General features: G+C 43.0%; 1 long non-coding RNA gene across 1 annotated transcript; it reads left to right on the forward strand.

Moving 5' to 3' along the window:
* Positions 1 to 16,834: 16,834 nt before the first annotated feature.
* Positions 16,835 to 17,337, forward strand: LOC129830448 (uncharacterized). The gene is made up of 2 exons (XR_008755523.1): positions 16,835 to 17,063; positions 17,169 to 17,337. It is a non-coding gene; the product is annotated as an uncharacterized LOC129830448 (long non-coding RNA).
* Positions 17,338 to 24,338: the final 7,001 nt, after the last annotated feature.

The raw sequence follows: 24,338 nt of genomic DNA on the forward strand, positions 1-24,338 counted from the left end.
CCATCACAGATCTATATTCATAGAACAAATGAGTCAGATTTTCACATTCTTTTCACAGAAAACGCAGAAAACGCATCAATAGCCACAAATTTGGACAACATATAATTACATGGATATATCTGTCAAATTTTAAAGTGCACTTCCTTAAATTTGTTTGGTATACAATACTTGTAAGGCATTTTTAAGGGCCAGGGGTTGTGGGACACGAGTGTTTCTTACTAAACTGCACTAACTGTACTCGTCTCCTGCCTGGTAGTTTTCTCCACAACACACATATTACACTTGTGACGACGAGTTGATTAAGCTTCTTAAATGAACATTGCTTGAAGGGAAGAATGTTGCGAGAGTAATGAAACTCAATATCATTATGTAAATCGTCAGTTATTTTTTTTCCGCCAGTAGACGACTGCTTATTCTAAGCGCTAGCAGGCACAGTGTTCCAGGAGCTGCCAAGTAGCAAGCCTATTGGAGTCCAGAATAGCGACACTGCCCGCTGGTAGATAAAGTAAGAACTTTCATTGAACCCATTGAAAATAGGCGATCTCAGCAGAGAAATATTGTAAAAATTAAAAAGACGAAAGAGGAAACGTAACACAGTGTGTACATTATTACAAATGTGCAGAGAATGATACATTTCAGAAACTTCTGAAATGGATAAAGTGAAGGATTAGATGAAAATTCTGAAAATGAAGGAATACAAATCAGATCAAGTCATTCTTTATTTGTCATATGTGCCGAATATAACACGTGTAGACCTTACCGTGAAATGCTAACTTACAAGCCCTTAACCAACAGGACCTACAAGGAATGAGGAAACTGAAACATGTACTGTGACGATGGCAACCATTGGTCGAGTACCAGAGTTGTATATTTTTGCTGTTAATGTAAGTTTTTGTTGTTAATTATTGTTATTTATTTGTTATTATAATTAGACAGTAGTTGCCATATTTGTATAGGTAGCCTTGTTTGTTTATTTTTCGATTTTTCATTTGTGTCACGATCGTCGTTAGGTGAATGAGTGGACCAAGGCGCAGCGTGATATGAATACATCTTCTTTTAATATAACGAAGACGACAACTGAAGAACACTGACAAACTAATACAAACTACTTGCACAAATGCAACATAGACATAGACAATTACCCACAACAGCCTAATGCCTATGGCTGCCTTAAATATGGCTCCCAATCAGAGACAATGAAAGACACCTGTCTCTGATTGAGAACCACTCAGGCAACCATAGACATACCTAGACACGTACACTGAACACAACCCCATAAACTCTACCAAAACCCCCTAATGCAATACAACCACCCTAGACGAGACAAATACACACAAACATGCCCCCTGTCACACCCCGACCTAACTAAAATAATACAGAAAACAAAGATAACTAAGGCCAGGGCGTGACAATTTGGAACCTCTTGATAACGAGATGGTGCATCTCAAGAGATTTCATCCTGCAAAATCTCAAATAAATAAATAAAATATGGCCCATTTTTATAGAGGGGAAACATTTTCTTTTTTAACTGTAGGCTACACATTTGACATTTGAAATTAAATCGTGAAAGTGTTGTATTTTTGTTGCTGCCTTCTTGGCCAGGTCTCCCTTGAAAAAGAGACTCTGTGTCTCAATGGGCTTTACCTGGTTAAATAAAGGTTCAACATTTTATTAATACTAAATTCAACACAATTTTCCCAGTCTATTTTTTTTCACAATTTCCTAGTTGACTTGAACGCACGGAAGATGGAGATTTCCGAGGTGTTTTGAACGTGACATGAATGGACAACGAGCAATGACTCGTTATGGAATTCTGCCAACAACACCAGCGACAAACACTTTACCAGCGGTGTGAAAAGGGGTAGCTGGGTCAGAAGTCCACTGACTCTTTCCCGCGCTAAATACAAAATATGTAGCTAACGTTAGCTAGCTCTGAGACCTTATATTTTCTGTTGAGAACTTAACATTTAGTGAGTGTAAACTAGCAGCATACGTTAGCTACCTAGGAGCTATCTAGTAGCTAACTAGTTGAGCTAACGTTTGCGTACAGTTGGGGTTAGCATACCTGTGGTTCTTTATACAGAAATTATGCTAGTGATTCGGCCTAGCTGGTGGTGCTAACCAGCTAACGTTAGCTAGCTAACTACTCTAGACTAACAGTAACATTTAGTTGCACTATTTGTTAGCTAGCTAATGTAAACTTCACTTCAACTTCACAACCCTAGCCAACACAATTTGGTATCTAACTTTAACTTGCACAATTAAATTACTGTAACAAATACACAATTTGTTAAAACGACCTATTTGTAAAACAATAGAAATGTGTTAACTGCACAATTTGTTAAAACTAAATGTTAACCACAGCTTAAAAACTACACAATATACAACAACACTAGCTATATTAAACACTATATTCAAAAGACAAATATGCTACCAGTAGAGGGGGATGTTCTGAGTTTTTCTACTGCATGCGCACAATGTTATTCTTCGGACAGAGAAGAAGCATGTGCCATCTCAGGTCTGTACTATGTATAAGCATATGTATATCTTTGCAATCTGAAGATGACATGTTCATCATACCCTCCCTTTGCAACTCTAATTATAAAACTTAGATTATTTTCCTATTAAAAGTGAATGGACAGTGAAATAGTATGTGATCTCTTATTTCTATTGCTTTTTCTGAGAAGTATTTAAAATACTTTCAAATATTATATTTTTTTCCCTGAGACGTGTATACTATTAGCGGATCAACTAATCTAAATCGACTAACTATAGATAGATAGATAGATAGATAGATAGATAGATAGATAGATAGATAGATAGATAGATAGATAGATAGATAGAAATACCTTATTTAAATAAGGTATAAAACAGAAATACCTTATTTAAATAAGTATTCAGTCTATTTGCTATGAGACTCAAAATTGAGCTCAGGTGCATCCTGTTTCCATTGATCATCCTTGAGATGTTTCTAACTGTGGTAAATTAAATTGATTGGACATGATTTGGAAAGGCACACGTGTCCATCATTCTTAAATGGAAGAAGTTTGTATCCACGAAGACTCTTCCAAGAGCTGGCCGCTTGGCCTAACTGAGCAATCAGGGGTGAAGGGTCTTGGTCAGGGAAGTGACCAAGAACCCAATGGTCACTCTGACAGAGCTCAAGAGGTCCTCTGTGGAGATGGGAGAATCATGGTGGTGGCAGCATCATGGTGTGGGGATGTTTTTCAGCAGCAGGGACTGGGAGACTAGTCAGGATCAAGGGAAAGATGAACGGAGCAAAGTAAAGAGAGATCCTTGATGAAAACCTGCTCCAGAGCGCTTAGGACCTCAGACTGGGGCAAAGGTTCACCTTCCAACAGGACAACAGTCCTAAGCACACAGCCAAGACAACGCAGGAGTGGCTTCGGGACAAGTCTCTGAAATTCATTGAGTGGCCCAGCCAGAGCCCTGACTTCAACCCGATCTAACGTCTCTGGAGAGACCTGAAAATAGCTGTGCATCAATGCTCCCCATCCAACCTGAGAGAGCTTGAGAGGATCTGCAGAGAAGAATGGGAGATACTCCCCAAATACAGGTGTGCCAAGCTTGTAGCGTCATACTCAAGAAGACTCGATGGTGTAATTGCTGCCAAAGGTGCTTCAACAAAGTACTGAGTAAAGGGTCTGAATACTTATGTAAATGTGATATAATTTTTTTTTTATAAATTAGCAAAGATTTCTAAAAAAAAAACGTTTTTTCTTTGTCATCAGTGATTGATGAGGGGAAAAAACAAAAAATTGAATTAATTTTAAAATAAGGCTGTAACGTAACAAAATGTAGAAAAAATAAAGTGGTCTGAATACTTTCCGAAGGCACTGTTTATATATCAGTGGCGGTCAGTGCCGTTTAAGATGAGGGAGGACAATTTTTTTTTTCATGAGCATGGCCTTATTTCTATTACAGCATATTGGATGACTGTCATTCATATTCCATTCACCCAGATAAATGTAACAGCGCTAGCTTTAGGCTACTATATGATTTTCAAATGTTCCCTATACCCATCGTGAGGTTGCTACAACCTAGCCTATGAATGAACGTTTTCAACGTAGGTGCACACAGGTCGAGAGACTCAGACAGTGACAATCAATACCGCCTTGCACACTTTTGCCTGCATCTAGATGATTATGGGTGTAATCATTAGTCCGACAGTTGCAAAAGAGAGTTTCTATTAAACAAATTGAGGTATCTTTATCCCCGTTATGTTCCATTTGCTTCTGTTTTAGAAATGTTTTTCAACAGAATCGGGGGAACGAATACACCACTGATCACGCATAAACACAGTTCATGGTTTCATAGCAGACACGTTGTATTACTTCTGGCATCTACGTTATGCACTCTCCTCCCTTCACCTCTTCCCTTCGATTCTGGACTTCAATGCACAACACATCAGCTGTATTCCATGCCAAACCATTGTCACCATATTAGCTAAAGTAATGTCAGAGTCAGCATAGCTAATAGAACTTAGTAAACGAGCTACAATCATGCAGTAACGTTACAGTGTAGTCAGTAAGCAGTTTCACAGGTGGGCCCCGGGTGGCAATAAATTAGTCAAACCAAAAGCTTACCTTGACTTGGAAGAAATCCAGTGTTGTATTGGATAGTAATAGCTAGCTAGCTAACATAGCATCCCTCTGTTTGAGCAGGGTGATTCAGTAGGCTTAACTAGCTAGCTGCATTTGCTAGCTAAGTAAATTAAACTGAAAGTGACTTTTTTTTTTAAAGTGAAAAAAACTCTATTTCTCTCTTGCTTCTCCATCATTTAGGAAGAAATTAATTTGTTCAAAACTGTTGAACTATTTTATTTCTCTCTCTTTGAGCCAACTACTCACTACATTTTATGCACTGCGGCGCTAGCTAGTTGTAGATAATGCTTTCAGTACTAGATGAATTCACTGATCCTTTGATTGGGTGGACAGCATGTCAGTTCATGCTGCAAGATCCCTGCTAGGTTGGAGAACGTCCTCCGGAAGTTGTCATAATTACTTTGTAAGTCTATGGAAGGGGGTGAGAACCATGAGCCGTTTGAAACTGTAACGGCGGTCCTCCTCCTCTTCGCCCGAAAAGGAGGAGTATTGATCGAACCAAGGCGCAGTGGAGTTTGAACACATATTTATTTAACAAAACACGAACTTAACTAAACTAACAAAACAACAAACGGTGTAGACAGACCTAGACGACGAACTTACATAAAACAAGAAGAACGCACGAATAGGGAACAGACTACATAAACCGAACAAACCGTAAACAGTCCCGTATGGTGCAAACATATACACAGACACGGAAGACAATCACCCACAACGAACACTGTGACAACGCCTACCTAAATATGACTCTTAATTAGAGGAACGCAAAACACCTGCCTCTAATTAAGAGCCATACCAGGCAACCCAAAACCAACACAGAAACAGAAAACATAGAATGCCCACCCAAACTCACGTCCTGATCAACTAACACATATAACAAACTAACAGAAATAGGTCAGGAACGTGACATAACCCCCCCCCATAAGGTGCGAACTCTGGGCGCACCAGCACAAAATCTAGGGGAGGGTTTGGGTGGGCATCTGACCACGGTGGTGGCTCAGGCTCCGGGCGAGGTCCCCACCCCACCATAATCCATCCTAGCCTCCATCTCCCCCTAAGAATGTCCACCCTCCTTTTACCCCCACAAAATCTTCTTAGTAACATCAATGATAGGGACAGCACCGGGACAGAGAGATAGATCAAGCCAGAGGGATAGATCAGAATATAGAGGTAGATCAAGATAGAGAGGGAGATCATGATAGAGGGGCAACTCCAGACTGAAAGGCAGCTCCGGACAGAGAGACAGCTCTGGACTGATGGACAGTTCTGGGTATATAGCCGTTTCTGGCTGAAGGGCAGCTCATGGCTGACTGACGAATCTGGACGCTCATGGCAGGCTGACGGCTCTCGACGCTCATGGCTGGCTGACGGCTCTCGATGCTCATGGCTGGCTGACGGCTCTCGACGCTCATGGCAGGCTGACGGCTCTCGACGCTCATGGCAGGCTGACGGCTCTCGACGCTCATGGCTGGCTGACGGCTCTCGACGCTCATGCCTGGCTGACGGCTCTCGACGCTCATGCCTGGCTGACGGCTCTCGACGCTCATGGCTGGCTGACGGCTCTCGACGCTCATGGCAGGCTGACGGCTCTCGACGCTCATGGCAGGCTGACGGCTCTGGACGCTCATGGCTCTCTGACGGCTCTGGCCGCTCATGGCTCGCTGGCGGCTCTGGCAGATCCTGTCTGGCTGGCGGCTCTGGCAGATCCTGTCTGGTTGGCGGCTCTGGCAGATCCTGTCTGGTTGGCGGCTCTGGCAGATCCTGTCTGGTTGGCGGCTCTGGCAGATCCTGTCTGACGGACGGCTCTAGCGGCTCCTGTCTGGCGGGCGGCTCTAGCGGCTCCTGTCTGGCGGACGGCTCTGTAGGCTCATGGCAGACGGGCGGCTTTGCAGGCTCATGGCAGACGGGCGGCTTTGCAGGCTCATTGCAGACGGATGGCTCAGATGGCGCTGGGGAGACGGATGGCTCAGATGGTGCTGGGGAGACGGATGGCTCAGATGGCGCTGGGGAGACGGATGGCTCTGGCCGGATAAGGCGCACTGTAGACCTGGTGCGTGGTGCCGGAACTGGAGGCACCGGGCTAAGGACACGCACCTTCATACTAGTGCGAGGAGCAGGGACAGGGCACACTGGACTCTCAAAGCCCACTCTATACCTGGTGCATGGTACCGGCACTGGTGACACCGGGCTGAGGACAAGCACATCAGGATTAGTAGGGGGAGAAGAAACAGTGTGTACAGGGCTCTGGAGAGGCACAGGAGGCTTAGTGCGTGGTGCCGGAACTGGAGGCACCGAACTGGATACACGCACTACAGGGAGAGTGCGTGGAGGAGGAACAGGGCTCAGGAGACGCACTGGTAGCCTAGTGCGTAATGTAGGCACTGTAGGTACTAGGCTGGGGCGGGGAGGTGGCCGGACCGTGGAGGCGTACTGGCTCTCTTGAGCATTGAGCCTGCCCAACCTTACCTGGTTGAATGCTCCCGGTCGTCCGACCAGTGCGGGGAGGTGGAATAACCCGCACCGGCCTATGTAGGCGAACCGGGGAAACCATGCGTAAGGCAGGTGCCATGTATGTCGGCCCGAGGAGACGCACTGGAGACCAGACGCGTTGAGCCGGCCTCATGACACCTGGCTCAATACCCAATCTAGCCCTACCAGTGCGGGGAGGTGGAATAACCCGCACTGGGCTATGCACTCGTACAGGAGACACCGTGCGCTCTACTGCGTAACACGGCGCCTGCCCGTACTCCCGCTCTCCACGGTAAGCCTGGGAAGTGGGCGCAGGTCTCCTACCTGCCCTTGGCCCACTACCTCTTGGCCCCCCCCCAAGAAATTTTTGGGTGTTACTCACAGGCTTTTTTGGCTTCCGTGCAAGACGCGTTCCCTCATAACTCCGGTTCCTCTCTCTCTTTTCCTCCACTCTCCGAGCTGCCTCCAGCTGTTCCCATGGACAGTGATTCACTTTAGCCCATGGTCCTTCTCCGTTAAATATTTGCTCCCAACTCCACAAGTCCTGTATACTTCCCCGTTGCTCCAAATTACGCTGCTTGGTTCTGGATTCTTGGTGGGTGATTCTGTAACGGCATTCCTCCTCCTCTTCATCTTCGGAAGAGGAGGAGTATTGAGGGAACCAAGGCGCAGCGTAGTGAAAAGACATATTTATTTAACGAAAACACGAACTTTATAAACTAACAAAAACAACAAACGGTGTGGACAGACCTAAACGACGAACTTACATAAAAACAAGAAGAACGCACGAATAGGTAACATAGACTACACAAACCGAACAAACCGTAAACAGTCCCGCGTGGTGTATAGACACAGACACGGAAGACAATCACCCACCAAGAACACTGTGACAACGCCTACCTAAATATGACTCTTAATTAGAGGAACGCAAAACACCTGCCTCTAATTAAGAGCCATACCAGGCAACCCAAAACCAACACAGAAACAGAAAACATAGAATGCCCACCCAAACTCACGTCCTGACCAACTAACACATATAACAAACTAACAGAAATAGGTCAGGAACGTGACAGAAATAGAGATAAAGCAGAAATAGAGATAAAATTGATCACTAACCTTTGATGATCTTCATCAGATGGCACTCATAGGACTTCATGTTACAGAATACGTGTATGTTTTGTTCGATAAAGTAAATATTTATATCCAAAAATCTCAGTTTACATTGGCGCTTTATAGTCAGTAATGTTGTGCCTCGAAAACATCCGGCGAATTTTCAGAGAGCCACATCAATTTACAGAAATACTCATAATAAACTTTGATACAAGATACAAGTATTATGCACAGAATTATAGATAAACTTCTCCTTAATGCAACCGCTGTGTCAGATTTCAAAAAAGCTTAACAGAAAAAGCAAACCATGCAATAATCTGAGTACGGCGCTCAGACACAAAAACAAGCCATGCAGATACCCGCCATGTTGTGGAGTCAGTAAAAGTCAGAAATAACGTTATAAATATTCACTTACCTTTGATGATCTTCATCAGAATGCACTCCCAGGAATTCCAGTTGCACAATACATTTTTGTTTTGTTCGAAAAAGTCCATAATTTATATCCAAATACTTTCTTTTGTTAGCGCGTTTTGTAAACAAATCCAAACTCATGAGGCACGGGCAAGTCCAGGCGAAAGTTCAGACGAAAAGTTCAAAAGGTTATATTACAGTTCGTAGAAACATGTCAAACGATGTATAGAGGAAGTTTTAGGATGTTTTTAACATAAATCTTCAATAATGTTCCAACCGGAGAATTCCTTTGTCTTTAGAATTGCAATGGAACGCAGGTCGCTCTCACGTGTGCGCACGTGATCAGCTCATGCCACTCTGGCAGACCTCTGGTTTAATCAGCTCTCATTCACCCCCACTTCACAGTAGAAGCCTTAAACAACGTTCTAAAGACTGTTGACATCTAGTGGAAGCCTTAGGAAGTGCAATGTGACCCCGTAGACACTGTATATTCAATAGGCAATGAGTTGAAAAACTACAAACCTCAGATTTCCCACTTCCTGGTTGGATTTTTCTCAGATTTTTGCCTGCCATATGAGTTTTGTTATACTCACAGACATCATTCAAACAGTTTTAGAATCTTCAGAGTGTTTTCTATCCAGTACTACTAATAATACGCATATATTAGCTTCTGGGCCTGAGTAGCAGGAGGTTTACTCTGGGCACGCTTTTCATCCGAATGTGAAAATGCTTCCCCCTATCCCAAACAGGTTAATTTTGCTGGACCCCAGGAAGAGTAGCTGCTGCTTTGGCAGCAGGTAATGGGGATCAATAATAAATACAAATACAAAAATAAAATCCTGTCTCTGGGCTCTACGGAGAAATCCTTCGACCTCATGGCTTGGTTTTTGCTCTGACATGCACTGTCAACTCTGGGACCTTATATAGACAGGTGTGTGCCTTTCCAAATCATGTCCAATCAATTGATTTTACCACAGGTGGACTCCAATTAAGTTGTAGAAACATCTCAAGGATGATCAATGGAAACAGGATGCACCTGAGATCAATTTTGAGTCTCATTACAAAGGGTCTGAATACTTATGTAAATAAGGTGTTTCTGTTTTTTATTTTCAATAAATCAGCAAGAATCTGTAAAAAAAATAAAATTGCTTTGCCATTATGTGGCATTGTGTGTAGCTGTAACGTAATAAAATTGGGAAAAATCAAGTGTTCTGAATACTTTTCAAATGCATTGTATATAGTGATATTCCTAAAACGGAACCTTGGCGATCACCGAAGCATACAATTGATTTGTCAGAGGACAAACCATCCACAGAGACGAACTGATATCTTTTCGACAGATAAGCCCTGACAATTTTCGTGTCTGTTTTGAGAGATACAGGATTAAAAAACTTGAGTGTCTCCATTGATCTTAGGTCCTGGCAGTTCTGTGCAGATTCAGGACAACTGAGTTTTGGAGAAATATACAGATTCAAGGAGGAGTCCATAATTTGCTTTCTAATGATCATGATATTTTCGAAGAAATTAATGAATTCATCACTGCTGAAGTGAAGGCCATCCTCTATTGGGGAATGTGTCAAGTCGGTCCTTCTCCTTGTTCGGGCGGCGTTCCACTTTTCATTTTTCCATTTGTTTTGTCTGTGTATTTCACACATGTTTTCAATCTCACAGTCACTTGTTTATTATTTAACCCTCTGTTCCCCCCATGGGGTTTGTAAGTGATTGTTTATTGTAATTTCGGTCCGTCTGTGTATGCTCTAGATGTTACTTTGTATATTTGTCTTTTTTGAGTAAAGCAGGTTTATTTACTTGTATCTGCTGTCCTGCGCCTGACTCTCTACACCAGCTACACACAGGACTCATTACAGAATCCTGCATTTTAGTTAGCTTTCTGACAGTATCCAAAATAAATGTGGGACTGTTTTTATTCTCATCAATCAGGTTGGAAAAGTAGGCTGATCGAGCAGCAGTGAGGGCTCTTCTTAGCTTGCTCTTTCTTTCACTCTCTTTTGCTAATCCTTCATTTTTGAATACATTTATTTATTCAAAACTGTTCAACTATTGTCTTTCTCTCTCTTTGAGTCAACTACTTACCACATCTTATGGACTGCAGTGCTAACTAGCTGTAGCTTATGCTTCCAGTACTATATTTATTCTCTGATCCTTGATGGGTGGACAACTTGATGGGTGGACAACATGTCAGTTTTTATTTATTTAACCTTTATTTAACTAGGCATGTCAGTTCATGCTGCAAGAGCTCTGATAGGTTGGAGGATGTCCTCCAGAAGTTGTCGTAATTAGTGTGTAAGTCTATAGAAGGGTGTGAGAACCATGATCCTCCAAGGTTTAATATTGAAGTCAATGTATCCAGAGGAAGCTAGTTGTCCTCCGGCTACGACATGGTGCCTCCCTACAGAGTGCTATGTTTTAATCAATAATCAGTGAATATATTTAGTATAGTTTTATCTAAAAAGGATAACTTTTTGAATGTTTCACTATTTTTATTTTTATGAAATTCACTGAGGAGGATTGGTCTCCCCTTCCTTCTCTGAGGAGCCTCCACTGGTGTTCTCCCCAAAGAATCCTATAGCAGCACTGGCCACCATTTTCTCTTTGCTTCGCCACCATGTGAAATTTTAAAACTATCGCTCCTTTATCTCAACATCCAGTTTGGAGTCAATAATTAGCCTAGTTATTTCAGGATAAAACACTGTCAATTAGGCAACTAGTGACTCAGCAAAAAAAAGAAACTGTCAACTGCGTTTATTTTCAGCAAACTTAATATGTGTAAATATTTGTATGAACATAACAAGATTCAACAACTGAGACATAAACTGAACAAGTTCCACAGACATGTGACTAACAGAAATGGAATAATGTGTCCCTGAACAAAAGGGGGGTCAAAATCAAAAGTAACAGTCAGTATCTGGTGTGGCCACCAGTGTGACGACCCTCCCACTCTGTCTGCCGTATTCTCTCTTTGTTCTTGTTTCCTTATTAGGATGCCGGTGGGCGGAGTTGGGAGGGTTGTCAGCTACATGGGAAACACCTGAGCCCAGTGTGTCCCAGGATAAATACACCACTTCCCCATTCATGGAGGAGACTCTCTCCATGCAGACACCTTTATAGAGTTGGTTGTGTTTCTTGGTGTTTTTTTGGTTGGTTGCTTTAGCATCTTTCAACACCCTGCACTATCACATTCAAGCATGCAAAACACTCACTTACACTACTGATTACTGATTACACACATCATTGTATATTATACCTAGTTACTTTATTTAATAAATATATATTGTGTTACTCCTTATCTCCACGTTGTCTCCCTTTTGTTACGGGCTTTGAGCCGGTTCATGACACCAGCTACATTAAGTACTACAGTGCATCTCCTCCTCATGGACTGCACCAGATTTGCCAGTCCTTGCTGTGAGATGTTACCCCACTCTTCCACCAAGGCACCTGCAAGTTCCCGGATATTTCTGGGGGGAATGGCCCTAGCCCTCATCCTCTGATCCAACAGGTCCCAGACGTGCACAATGGGATTCCTATCTTGCAGGAAATCACGCACAGAACGAGTAGTATGGCTGGTGGCATTGTCATGCTGGAGGGTCATGTCAGGATGAACCTGCAGGAAGGGTACCACATGAGAGAGGAGGATGTCTTCCCTGTAACGCACAGCGTTGAGATTGCCTGCAATGACAACAAGCTCAGTCCGATGATGCTGTGACACCTCGCCCCAGACCATGACGGACCCTCCACCTCCAAATCGATCCCACTCCAGAGTACAGACCTCGGTGTAACGCTCATTCCTTCAACGATAAACGCGAATCCAACCATCACCCCTGGTGAAACAAAACCGCGACTCGTCAGTGAAGAGCACTTTTTGCCAGTCCTGTCTGGTCCAGCGACGGTGGGTTTGTGCCCATAGGCGACGTTGTTGCCGGTGATGTCTGGTGAGGACCTGCCTTACAACAGGCCTACAAGCCCTCAGCCCAGTCTCTCTCAGCCTATTGCGGACAGTCTGAGCACTGATGGAATGGATTGTGCGTTCCTGGTGTAACTTGGTCAGTTGCTGTTGCCATCCTGTTCCTGTCCCGCAGGTCTGATGTTCGGATGTACCGATCCTGTGCAGGTGTTGTTACACGTGGTCTGCCACTGCGAGGACGGTCAGCTGTCCGTCCTGTCTCCCTGTAGCGCTGTCTTAGGCATCTCACAGTATGGACATTGCAATTTATTTCCCTGGCCACATCTGCAGTCCTCATGCCTCCTTGCAGCATGCCTAAGGCACATTTATGCAGATGAGCAGGGACCCTGGGCATCTTTCTTTTGGTGTTTTTCAGAGTCTGTAAAAAGGCCTCTTTAGTGTCCTAAGTTTTCATAACTGTGACCTTAATTGCCTACCGTCTGTAAGCTGTTAGTGTCTTAACGACCGTTCCACAGGTGCATGTTCATTAATTGTTTATGGTTCATTGAACAAGCATGGGAAACAGTGTTTAAACACTTTACAATGAAGATCTGTGAAGTTATTTGGATTTCTAAGAATTATCTTTGAAAGACAGGGTCCTGAAAAAGGGAAGTTTCTTTTATTGCTGAGTTTATATTAGCTACATTGTTTTATATTGGGGATGTCCATAAATTCTTGTGTGCTCTGGGCGTTCGTAAATTTCGAGCGTTGTCAGATTGTCCCTTTGTAAATTCTGAGCGTTTTGCTCTCGGGGCGTTCAGAACGCGCACTGGACCCTCTGGCAGAGGAGTAGGATAGATTTGAGCGCTCTGACCTCACAACGGCAGTGAAGCACCCAAGCTAACGGCTAAAGTTGGCTAGCTTACTAGTTACTTCCAGACACAAATTAGAGAACACATCACATCACATCACATTTTACTGACCCTAGCAGAGCTGGTTAGGCTGTTTTCATGTTATCTAGAGCGTTGGTGACTGTAACTGTGCAGCTGGCAACAATTTAATACATTTTTTAGCTGACAGATCATATATGGTTTTGCATGTTCATAAATTCTCAAATTATTCTGCGCTCACAGACGAGAGTGCTCTGAAATCGGAATAGATAGCCAGAGTGAATTTACAAACGCACACATCATTTGAGGCTCTACATTTCAAGAAATGGCATTTACTCCAGCTTCCCCCCTCCCCATGCTTTACATCAGCACCACCTTGTCATAAATTAATGGGAAGAACCCTGCATGTTCTGAAAGACCTTGCCAGAGACTGGGAGCACTAGTTGGAAAGGTTAAAACACTCTTATGGTCGTCTAATAGAGTGCTACTCTCTAAAACAGTAGCCCTTACAAAACTTCAGCCCAGGGCTCAATGCTATCAACTAGTCATCCATTATTTTGTCCGTCTGTCAGGGAAATGTGTTTTTTTGTGTTGGGACATTTGTGTTGTTCTAAATGACTCACAGTACATTAGTGTTAGATAACATGATTGAGTTGACAGTTCTGTTGGAATTTGTCTGTGATCCTTGTCTTAGATGTATGGTTTTCTGCAGAGACAGAGAAATAGCATACCAAGCAATGATGATAAATATGAAACCCAAAAATAACATAGATGAAGAACTACTTTATACATGTTAGCTCTGCTATAACTGTATAGCCTTAAACATTTGTATTGTAACAGCATACTGTCACAATGGGCCAGGCAACTGTAGTTGCCCAGCGACCATCGACCCTAACATATAGTGCCCCCTAGTGTATAAACAAGTTAATATATATATATAAATAATTACAGTTTTTCCTCAATTGCTTAGGCTCATTTTTTGAAACAGTCTTATTAACATTCTCTAAACTATAAGTGCAATTGTCACAACTGTTTTATGGGACATCACAACTCTATTGCATGTCTGCAAAATGTAGTAACTCACCCAAAATATTTAATTTGTGCTTCAAAACCTAGTTAGGTCAGTAAATGGTCAGTAAACGCCACCAAAATAAAACTTTTTTTGTCATCGTGTGAGCCGTACTGGTCAAAATGTTAGATGTTTTTTCACCATGGCAGTCAACCCTGGAAATGTTTGTTATATACACATTTCAGTTTTGTTCTACTTTTTTTGTTGACACTGACTGCTTACTGTACTATACCAGAATGTCAGTTGTGTCTCGCTGAATGCTATGGTGTATCACACTGAGCTGTTTAGATACCGATCTCACTAGTAGGTCAAAGTTTACTGGGAAAAGTCAATACTTTACAATACTGTAGTACAAAAAGGATATGCACATTTGTATGTATACAGTACATTTATTTTTATAGCAATGTGTTACATGTAAACAGAAGATTCACATTTGCATGTCCATTTTTACATATTTATTACATGTAAAGTCATATATCTTGAACAGAAAATTTGCTACAAAATCACATCTATGCAACAACAAAAAAGAAACCCGCAACATTGAAAAAACCTGCGGTAGTTCTGTAAAAAACAATCAATTGTACCTCCTCACAGTACGTAACACTACAAGTTCCCATCTTCTTGGTGGACATCCTGTCGCTCTTGTTGGTCTGGCCAGAGATTTTCGTCAGAATCACATCTGATGTTTCCCCTTGCGATGCACCGGGGGAAAAATCTCCTTACGTGGCGCAACCATCCCCTGCAATGATCTTCTGTGATGTCCTCACAAGCAGCAGTCATGACATCTAACAGAGACATCTGATCTTGTGCCTGATAGTCATATACTTTCCACCTCCATGCTGAACAAAACTCTTCTATTGGATTCAGGAATGGGGAGTATAGTGGAAGGAACTCCATTGTTATCCGTTCATGCGCAGCAAACCATTCTCTAACAATGTTGGATCATTGGAAGCTGACATTATCGCACACAATTACATAATTTGGCAAATCTGGTCTAACTAAACCTCTTTCATGTTCTGGTATTAGGTCTCGAGCAAGGAAAAGTGTATTTAGGAAAGCCAGGAGAAGTTGGGTGTTATAGGGCCCAATGTGTGGAATATGCATGTTCACACCATTCTCAGAAATGCTTTGAAAGCCTGGTCATTGCTCACATCAACACCGTGATCCCAGAAACCCCAGACCCACTCCAATTTGCATACCGCCCCAACAGATCCACAGATGATGCAGTCTCTATTGCACTCCACACTGCCCTTTCCCACCTGGACAAAAGGAACACCTATGTGAGAACGCTATTCATTGACTACAGCTCAGCATTCTACACCATAGTGCCAAACAAAGACCTTTCATCTGAAACTCGTCAGTCTATTCTTATTCTGAGAAATGAAGGGTATTACATGCGAGAAATTGCCAAGAAACAGAAGATCTCATACAACGCTGTGTACTACTCTCTTCACAGAACAATGGTCTCTAACCAGAATAGAAAGAGGAGTGGGAGGCTCCGGTGCACAACTGCGCAAGAGGACAAGTACATTAGAGTGTCTAGTTTGAGAAACAGACGCCTCACAAGTCTTCAACTGGCAGCTTCATTAAATAGTACCCGCAAAACACCAGTCTCAAAGTCAACAGTGAAGAGGCGACTCCGGGATGCTGGCCTTCTAGGCAGAGTTCATCTGTCCAGTATCTGTGTTCTTTTGCCCATCTTAATCTTTTCTTTTTATTGGCCAGTCTGAGATATGGCTTTTTCTTTGCAACTCTGCCTAGAATGCCTAACACCTACTTATACTCAGGCAGACCTACCCGGAATATACTTTTCCATTTCACAAGCTCCCTAAACAGCAGCTCCTTAAGTTCACTACAAAAATTCCCAACTGTTTCAAATGTTCAAACTCAGGCCTCCCCATTCACTACATTTTACATTTACATTTAAGTCATTTAGCAGACGCTCTTATCCAGAGCGACTTACAAATTGGACATAAGTTCCCAACTGTTTCAAATGTTAAAACACATTCAACAGTTCAACAAGGTCACTACACACAGAGGCAGTCGGTAAATAAAGAGCATTTTCAAGTGCAACATTAGTAACGATGGTTTTCGGAAATAGCTTGGAAACAGCTTGGAGATTTAAAGATGCCATCCTACGAAGGATCTAACAACGAACTTATCCTTAACAACGGAAATACATGTCCTCAAACTTTAAGAAAATATGGAAGGCACGTGAAAGGAGGCGAATGTAGAGTCACATTTTCAATGTTGCGAGTCACATTAATAAAAATACAGTAATTGATGAGAAGTAAAAAATAAATGTTTCGGGTTAAAATAAACCTAAAATAAAAGGTTAAAATACCATGAATTTGTCACGAATCCCGCTTCCTGAGTCTGGGTTTGCCTGTGTGTCTGTCCTGGAGTGTGTTTCAGGTGTCCTGGAACGCACCCTGTCTGGTTGCCGGGCGAATTAGCTCGTTGGGAGATTGATGTTCACCCGCACCTGTTTCCCATCAGTAATCTGCACACCTGTCCTGATCATCATCTCTCCCCTTCAAAAGCTCTGACCTGACTTCCATTCCCTGCCGGATCGTTAGCCATGAACAGTATGTTGTGCCTTAGTACCAGACTCCAGTTGGATAGTATTTGTTTTGTTGTTTTCGTTTACGTATTGCTTGCCTTGAACTTACCTCCGTTTGTTTTGCCTTCAGTTACTCACCTGGATCATTCACTCCATTCCCGCCTGGTTGACAGAGGATTCAACTACTCCATTGGATTCACCTATTTCCTCTCATCAATTCACCACCGCTGCCCGCTACGCCATCTGGATATATCTACCCTTTCACATTTAATTGTAAATAAATACTCACCTTCTTCCTACGCTCCTTGTCCTGGTCTGCTTCTGGGTTCGATCTTAAAAGAACGTGACAGAATTAGTTTAATCTCTGGTGCCAGGGAGGGAGCTGTTTGCTGGGCGGCTGTGTACACTCCATCTGAGAATGGTGTTGAGGGTTTGTCATTGTCTGTGAGCACATACAGTAGACAAAATGCAAGCTGTGAAGTTGCACACTTTAAAGTTTGAGATCAAGTCATTATCCACTGTGACAGGTAGATGTCACGACTTCCGCCGACGTCGGTCCCTCTCCTTGTTTGGGCGGCGTTCGGCGGCCGACTTCACCGGCTTTCTAGCCACCGCCGATCCACTTTTCATTTTCCATTTGTTTTGTCTTTGTCTTACACACCTGGCTTCACTCAACCAATTACTTGTTTATTACTTAACCCTCTGTTCCCCACGTTGTGTTTGTGAGTGATTGTTTGTCATTCGGTCCGTCTTTGTGGGCTCGTGATGTTACTTTGTAAATTTGTCTTTTTGAGTAAAGTACATTGATTACTCATATCTGCTGTCCTGCGCCTGACTCTCTACACCAGCTACACACAGGACACTTACAGTAGATAATGGCAGAATTCCAACCTTGTCTACTTGTATCAGTACATTCGTAAAACTTAAACCTCAAATAAGCCTCACCTCATGTAGTAAATAAGCAATTACATTTTTTTGCTGACCAAATTCAATACTCTCTCATTGACCTCCATACAAAAACTCCTCGATTGGTGGCATTTAGTCACTCTCTTCTCTGTCCTGGAACAAGACGAGTGTGTTGTCAGTCTCTGGCTGATGGTGCCCGCCTTCCTCTGCCTCGAGGACCCACTGCGCCTGATCATGGACAATCAAAATAAATAAGTGTGCATTTCCATTATTTCATGATCATTTGATTACTTTCAGAATTGTATCTAATGTCAAGGTGAATCCCTTTTGGTGAGTTCATAGTGAAGATCCTTAGGTTATATGTGATCACTGGTGAGGTGTTTCAATGTTTATGAAGAATATGTTCATATAAGCTCATTAGAAATTCATCAGGCTTTGAGCAAGCTAAACCCCAAACCGTGACACACATATGCACAAAATCATGTTCTGATTCCACTAGGGAAGCATGGATTATTTTTAAGCCCAGCTCTACCCATTTTGCTGTTAGGTCATAAGTATGTGTACATCGAATTAAAGGCAATGGGTCCTCTTTAATTTAATCTGATATTTAAAATGCAATATTTCATGTTTGTGTATGTTATTTTCTTAAACTGTGACAGTCTCCACTGAAGCTTGAGCTGTGATTAACACCAACGATGCGTTTAGAAATGTTGAAGATAAATGTTTACAATCATACCTCTAGTTTTTTTTTGTCTTTTTGCAGTAGGGTTCCATTGTGGCCTTTGCTTTTGTGCTTAGTTCAGAGCCCTCATCTAAATAGCATACAATATACTGTGGTCAAAAAGGCAGTCAGGGCTAAGGGTTACAGAGACCAGATCAGATTTAGTGGGTTTGTTGATCTGTTTCCAGATGAGTCTGTGTCATACCCTCATCACAGCTGCTGTCTCTGTAATTTCCTATGTCTTATCACAATGTTTCGTCCACACTTTCAACTGCTGACTTCACTTCCACAACCTTAGACCACTTAACATTTTTTGTAAATTCATCTAAAAAGATAGAAGAACATTAAATAACTAGTACCTATCTGAATAGTAGAAGAAATTTGCAAATTCATAAGCTTTCTACATGACTGGGATTGTTTCAGGGGCACTGTTAATTCATTAAATGGAGGCCAAAATGACAACAAATGGGTCCAGTAACTGTCCAGGCAAAGCTCTTGATTCTCCTCACACTCCAGCTTCCTCATCAGGCACCTCCATTTTCTTTGCTTTGCTAGTCGGGTTTTACCGTGGCCAGTAACAAAACTTTTGACGAAATGTACTCAAAGATATCACAGTTGTCATTTCAACAGTATTTGTGACATGTGAAGTACGTAAATATAAGTTAACACAGTACATCTAATGTAAGGCCATGTAAACAAACACATTTTAATTGCACTACGAAATATGATGAGAGAATACAATACCTACTTTTCCTGATATAGCCAATATTCTGCCACTAATCCAACACTTTCCTCACCCAGAAAATCCACACGTGTCAAGTATCTCCCAAGGAGAAGTGTGTGTGGAGTCAGGCGCAGGAGAGAGCAAACTTCGAAAAAAGGCGTTTTATTATACAAGTCCAAAGAACAGGAACAGGACTAGAACAGTAGCCTCAAAACAACCGGACACCGTCCAGAAAAAAACACCTGTTCAACGGAACACCAGAAAACGCAACCCAAACAAAATGACAGCCAACGTAACAATCCCGCACAAAACCCAGAGGGTATGGCGAGATTAAAATACACCCTTAATTACCCTAAATCGAACACAGGTGAAACACAAGACATTGGATATAAGAGCAATGTCAATTTACCAACATTACGACCAGGAATACGACTTTCCCGAAGCAGATCCTCTCTTCGGACCACCACCCAGGAAAATGGATCTAATCCCAGCAGCTGACCGAAAACAACGGTGACGCAGAAGGGGTAGACAAGCGGTCTTCTGGTCAGGCTTCGTAAACGGGTCAGGCTTCTGGTCAGGCTTCGCTCCCGAGTATACTACTCGCCAATGTCCAGTCTCTTGACAACAATGTAGGCGAAATTCGAGCAAGGGTTGCCTTCCAGAGAGACATCAGAGATTGTAACATTCTCTGTTTCACAGAAACATGGCTCTCTCGGGATATGTTGTCGGAATCGGTCCAGCCACTGGGCTTCTCCATGCATCACGCCAACAGAGATAAATACCTCTCTGGGAAGAGGAAGGGCGGGGGTGTATGCTTCATAATTAACAACTCATGGTGTGATCATAACAACACACAGGAACTCAAGTCCTACTGCCCACCCGACCTAGAATTCCTTACAATCAAATGTCGGCCATTCTATCTACCAAGAGAATTCTCGTCCCCCCCCATCAAGCGAACACCAAGACGGCACTCAAGGAACTTCACTCGACTCTTTGTAAACTGTAAACTATATACCCGGAGGCTGCATTTATTGTAGCTGGGGATTTTAACAAAGCAAATTTGAGATCAATGTTACCTAAATTTTTATCAGGGTATTGATTGCACGACACGTAGGGCTAATACTCTCGACCACTCCTACTCCAACTTCCGCGATGCATACAAAGCCCTCCCCTGCCCTCCTTTCGGAAAATCCGACCACAACGCCATCTTGCCAGTCCCGGCTTATAGGCAGAAACTCAAACAGGTTCCAGTCAACCTCAGAGAACAACATTGATCTATACGCTGGCTCGGTGAGTTCATTTATAAATAAGTACATTGGAGGTGTCGTACCCACTGTGACTGTTAAAACCTACCCTACCCAGAAACTGTGGATGGATGCCGGCATTCGCGAACAACTGAAAGCGCAAACCACCGCATTTAACCATGGAAAGAGGTCTGGTGATATGGCTGAATATTAAAGAGTAGTTATTCCCTCCGCAAGGCAATCAAACAAGTGAAATGCCGGAACAGGGACAAGGTGGAGTCGCAATTCAACGGCTCAGACACGAGAAGTATGTGGCAGGGTCTACAGGAAATCACGGACTACAAAAACAAAAACACAGACGTCGCGCTTCCAGGCAAACTAAACACCTTATTTTCCCGCTTTGAGGATAATACAGTGCCACCGTCGCGGCTCGCTAACAGAGACTGTGCCCCCCCCCCCTTCTTCTCAGTGGCTGATGTGAGTAAAACATTTAAACATGTTAACCCTCGCAAGGCTGCTGGCCCTGATGGCATCCCTAGCCACGTCCTCAGAGCATGGTGTGTTTACAGACATATTTAATCGCTCTCTATCCCAGTCTGTTGTCTCCATATGCTTCAAGATGGCTACCATTGTTCCTGTACCCAAGAAGGCAAAGATAACTGAACTAAATGACTTCCGCCCCATAGCACTCACTTCTGTCATAATGAAGTGCTTTGAGAGGCTAGTCAACGATCATATCACCGCCACCTTAAGGGCCACCCTAGAGCCTCTTCAGTTTGCACACCGCCCCAATAGGTCCACATATGACGCAATCGCCATCGCACTGCACACTGCCCTATCCCATCCGGATTAAAAGAATACCTATGTAAGATTGCTGTTCATTGACTACATCTAAGCATTCAACACCATAGTACCCTCCAAGCTCATCATCAAGCTGGAAGCCATAGGTCTCGTCCCCTTCCTGTGCAACTTGGTCCTGGACTTTCTGACGGACCGCCCCCAGGTGGTGAAGGTAGGAAACAACATCTCCACTTCACTGACCCTCAACACTGGGGCCCCACAAGGGTGTGTGCTCAGCCCTCTCCTGTTTTCCGTGTTCACCCACGACTGCGTGGCCATGCACGCCTCCAACTCAATCATCAAGTTTGTAGATGACACAATAGTAGTGGGCTTGATCACCAACAACGACGAGACAGCCTACAGGGAGGAGGTGAGGGCACTCAGAGTGTGGTGTCAGGAAAACAACCTCTCACTCAACGTCAACAAAACAAAGGAGATGATCGTGGACTTCAGGAAACAGCAAAGGGAGCAACCCCTATCCACATTGAAGGGTCAGCATTGGAGAAGGTGGAAAGTTTCAAGTTCCTGGGCGTACAATTCACAGACAAACTGAAATGGTCCACCCACATAGACAGTGTGGTGAAGAAGGCGCAACAATGCCTCTTCAACCTCAGGAGGCTGAAGAAATTTGGCTTGACACCCAAAACCCTGACAAACTTTTACAGATGAACAATCGAGAGCATCCTGTCGGGCTGTATCACAGCCTGGTACGGCAACTGCACCAACCTAAACCGCAAGGCTCTCCAGAGGGTGGTGCGGTCTGCACAATGCACCACCGGGGGCAAACTACCTGCCCTCCATGACACAACACCTACAGCACCCGATGACACAGGAAGGCCAAAAAGATCATCAAGGACAACAACCACCCGAACCACTGCCTGTTCACCGAAGGTGAGGTCAGTACAGGGGCATGAAAGCTGGGACCGAGAGATGGAGAAACAGATCAAATCTCAAGGCCATCAGACTGCTAAACAGCAATCACTAACTCAGAGTGGCTGTTGCCCACATTGCGACCCAATCACTGGACACTTTAATAAATGGATCACTTAAACAATGTCACTTTAAATAATGCACCTTTAATAATGTTTACATATCTTACATTACTCATATCACATGCACACTTGAAGTCGGCAGTTTACATAGATAGACCTTAGCCAAATACATTTAAACTCAGTTTTTCACAATTCCTGACATTTAATCAGAGTAAAAATTCCCTGTCTTAGGTCAGTTAGGATCACCACTTTATTTTAAGAATGTGAAATGTCAGAATGATAGTAGAGAGAATGATTTATTTCAGCTTTTATTTCTTTCATCACATTCCCAGTGGGTCAGAAGTTTACATACACTCAATTAGTATTTGGTAGCATTGCCTTTAAATTGTTTCACTTGGGTCAAATGTTTCGGGTAGCCTTCCACAAGCTTCCCACAATAAGTTGGGTGAATTTTGGCCCATTCATCCTGACAGAGCTGGTGTAACTGAGTCAGGTTTGTAGGCCTCCTTGCTCGCACACGCTTTTTCAGTTCTACCCACAAATGGTCTATGTGACTGAGGTCAGGGCTCTGTGATGGCCACTCCAATACCTTGACTTTGTTATCCTTAAGCCATTTTGACACAACTTTGGAAGTATGCTTGGGGTCATTGTCCATTTGGAAGACCCATTTGCGTCCAAGCTTTACCTTCCTGACTGATGTCTTGAGCTGTGGCTTCAATATATCCACATAATTTTCCTCCCTCATGATGTCATCTATTTTGTGAAGTGCACCAGGCCCTCCTGCAGCAAAGCACCCCCACAACATGATGCTGCCAACCCCATGCTTCACTGTTGGGATGGTGTTTTTCGGCTTGCAAGCCTTCCCCTTTTTCCTCCAAACATAACCTATGGTCACGATGGACATTTCCAGAGGACATTTCTCCAAAAAGTACGATGTTTTTCCCCATGTGCAGCTGCAAACCTTAGTCTGGATTTTTTTATGGTGGTTTTGGAGCAGTGGCTTCTTCCTTGCTGAGCGGCCTTTCAGATTATATCAATAAAGGACTAGTTTTACTGTGGATATAGATACATTTGTACCTGTTTTCTCCAACATATTCACACGGTCCTTTGCTGTTGTTCTGGGATTGATTTGCGCTTTTCGCACCAAAGTACGTTCATCTCTAGGAGACAGAACGCATCTCCTTCCTGAGCGGTATGACGACTGCATGGTCCCATTGTGTTAATATTTGCGTACTATTCTTTGTACAGATGAACGTAGTACCTTCAGACATTTGGAAATTGCTCCCAAGGATGAACCAGACTTGTGGAGGCCTACCATTTTTTTCTGAGGTCTTGGCTGATTTCTATTGATTTCCCCATGATGTCAAGCAAAGAGGCACTGAGTTTGAAGGTAGGCCTTGAAATACATCAACAGGTACACCTCCAATAGACTCAAATTATGTAAATTAGCCTATCAGAAGCTTCTAAAGCCATGACATATTTTTCTGGAATTTTCCAAGCTTTTTAAAGGCACAGTCAACTTAGTGTATGTAAACTTCTGACCCACTGGACATGTGATTTGGTAAATTATAAGTGAAATAATCTGTCTGTAAACAATTGTTGTAAAAATGACTTGTGTCATGCACAAAGTAAATGTCCTAACCGACTTGCCAAAACAATAGTTTGTTAACAAGAAATTTGTAGAGTGATTGAAAAACGAGTTTTAATGACTCCAACCTAAGTGTATGTAAACTTCCGACTTCAACTGTATGCTATATTTTATACCACCTACTGCACCTTGCCGATGCCGCTCGGCCATCGTTCATCCATACACTTATATGTACATATTCTCATTCACCCCTTTAGATTTGTGTGTATTAGGTAGTTGTTGGGA

Source organism: Salvelinus fontinalis, chromosome 31 (genome assembly GCF_029448725.1).
Source record: "Salvelinus fontinalis isolate EN_2023a chromosome 31, ASM2944872v1, whole genome shotgun sequence".
In the NCBI taxonomy this organism is placed as follows: Eukaryota; Metazoa; Chordata; class Actinopteri; order Salmoniformes; family Salmonidae; genus Salvelinus; species Salvelinus fontinalis.